The sequence below is a fragment of the Rhinoderma darwinii genome, chromosome 12 (assembly GCF_050947455.1).
Source record: "Rhinoderma darwinii isolate aRhiDar2 chromosome 12, aRhiDar2.hap1, whole genome shotgun sequence".
NCBI lineage: Eukaryota > Metazoa > Chordata > Amphibia > Anura > Rhinodermatidae > Rhinoderma > Rhinoderma darwinii.
This window is the reverse complement of record NC_134698.1, coordinates 82,013,878-82,016,377: the sequence shown is the minus strand read 5'-3', so window position 1 is coordinate 82,016,377 and position 2,500 is coordinate 82,013,878. Positions and strand designations below refer to the sequence as shown.

The 2,500-nt window shown below is 33.0% G+C and overlaps 1 long non-coding RNA gene across 3 annotated transcripts in view; it reads left to right on the top strand.

Moving 5' to 3' along the window:
* LOC142664946 (uncharacterized) overlaps positions 1–2,500 on the top strand; it is a 9,366-nt gene that overhangs the window by 4,235 nt on the left and 2,631 nt on the right. For 2 of the 3 annotated variants that reach the window (XR_012851420.1, XR_012851422.1), the window contains exon 2: positions 758–1,178. This is a non-coding gene — a long non-coding RNA (uncharacterized LOC142664946). The remainder of the gene's footprint in view (positions 1–757; positions 1,179–2,500) is intronic. The other variant, XR_012851421.1, reaches the window with a different exon arrangement.

Genomic DNA, 2,500 nt, shown 5'->3' with positions numbered 1-2,500 from the left:
TACTGTGAGTCTGTGTGACTTCTCCGCTTTCTATTGGGTTCCCTGGATCTATTGAGCTTAGGTTGTACTCCGACCTGTGAGAGGAAAAGTAGATTATAAACCCCAGGGCCACATACAGGGTTAATTTCAAGTAACATAGTATCCTGACAAATGGTGATGATAATAGTAATCATCACCAGGTCTTCCACCCTCCCGGTCTCAGCTGTCCCTTGTAGACGTTCACAATGAGAGAAACCCTCCTCCTTATCCCTCTCATTTGATTGAATCTCTGGCTGTCGGTTGTGAAACATGATCCGGTGTCAGTGACTAAATGTTTATTTGTCGATCAGGGATTTGTCAGAGAGATCAGAGCCTTTGCCCTTCTTATAGCCTGTATAATTACAAAATATTGATTTGTGTCATCAACTGAAAAACAAGGAATGCTGGGAAGTGGATTTCAGTGGTGACACCAGTCAGGGAGGAAGTAGCTAACTTATTTTCCTACTTGGATTTCTATAGTAATCAATATACTGGGAGTTGTAGTTATGCAACAGCTGAAAAGCCACAGGTTGAAGATCACCGGGGTAAAGTAAGGGAGGAAAATGTAGTTGTTTTATTTTACTCACCCAAGTTTAGCCCAAACTATCTTTTTGGCTTTGGGTGGGGGATATCCTTCCATCTCTCATCACGTATGTTTACAGGAATCTTCACAAAGATACAGTCGTGCCTATTAAGGAAATCATAACAAGCGATTGTATATTTTTTCTATTTCCCTCAGCTGCAGTAAGTTCAGCGATTCCTCACATCCGTGTACGACGCAACTTAAACTGTTTAGAAGAAAAACCGCACAACGAAAAAGAAAAAAAAAAAGAAAATTCTTTAAGCCAGCCCACCCCCGCCGCTCGCGCACACACAGTCGTTTTATTTTAAGCCATCTCGGTGATTGTGTAAACAGAAAAGGAGAAATTAATATATTGTGGTATGTAAATGATACCCGTTTAGTGCGGTGAAAATAAATGGCAACATTTACAACGAATCAGAACGTCTCTAATTAGCATGTAACTTTTTTAAAGGAAAGAAAATTCATTATTTTAAAACTCTTTCCACAAAAGACTAGCAAAGAAAAATAATCTCTAACCTGCACAAAGCAAAGGTTACAGGTCATGTCACTTGATGATAAGGTCCAGCATATTTAAAGGGTATGTATACTTTTGCAACTATTTTTTTTATTATTATTATTGCTTCAATGCATCTAACTTTAAAAAAAAACAAAACATTAGTCGTGGTTAAAAATGTCATAATGTTTCAGGTACACAGCTGCTATGCAGACCTATGTGTCGCCATGGTTAAAGATTGTAAGCAAATCCTGTGCTGTCTGATCCTGCAATCACGTGTAACTCGACTCCCCCTGCCCCACCTTCTTGAGAAACTACATACAGTAGAAGAGAGGATAGCATGTTGCTACAGTATATTTAGAAAGATATGATAGATAGATAGATAGATATGAGATAGATAGATATGAGATAGATAGATATGAGATAGATAGATATGAGATAGATAGATATGAGATAGATAGATATGAGATAGATAGATATGAGATAGATAGATATGAGATAGATAGATAGATAGATAGATAGATAGATAGATATGAGATAGATAGATAGATAGATAGATAGATAGATAGATAGATAGATAGATAGATAGATAGATAGATAGATAGATAGATAGATAGATATGAGATAGATAGATAGATATTAGATAGATAGATAGATAGATAGATAGATAGATAGATAGATAGATAGATAGATAGATAGATAGATATGAGATAGATAGATATGAGCTAGATAGATATTAGATAGATAGATATTAGATAGATAGATAGATAGATAGATAGATAGATAGATAGATAGATAGATAGATAGATAGATAGATAGATAGATAGATATGAGATAGATAGATAGATAGATATGAGATAGATAAATATTAGATAGATAGATAGATAGATAGATAGATAGATAGATAGATAGATAGATAGATAGATAGATAGATAGATAGATAGATAGATATGAGATAGATAAATATTAGATAGATAGATAGATAGATAGATAGATATGAGAGATAGATAGATAGATATGAGATAGATAAATATTAGATAGATAGATAGATAGATAAATATGAGATAGATAGATAGATAGATAGATAGATAGATAGATAGATAGATAGATAGATAGATAGATAGATAAATATGAGATAGATAGATAGATAGATATGAGATAGATAGATAGATAGATATGAGAGATAGATAGATAGATATGAGATAGATAGATAGATAGATAGATAGATAGATAGATAGATAGATAGATAGATAGATATATGAGATAGATAGATAGATAGATATGAGATAGATAGATATGAGATAGATAGATAGATAGGATGTATTTGGAATAGATTTTTTGTTCTACCTATTTAGATCAGCGTTATTCTAAACGGCTCTTTAAAAAATATTTTTTTCTTTAAAAAA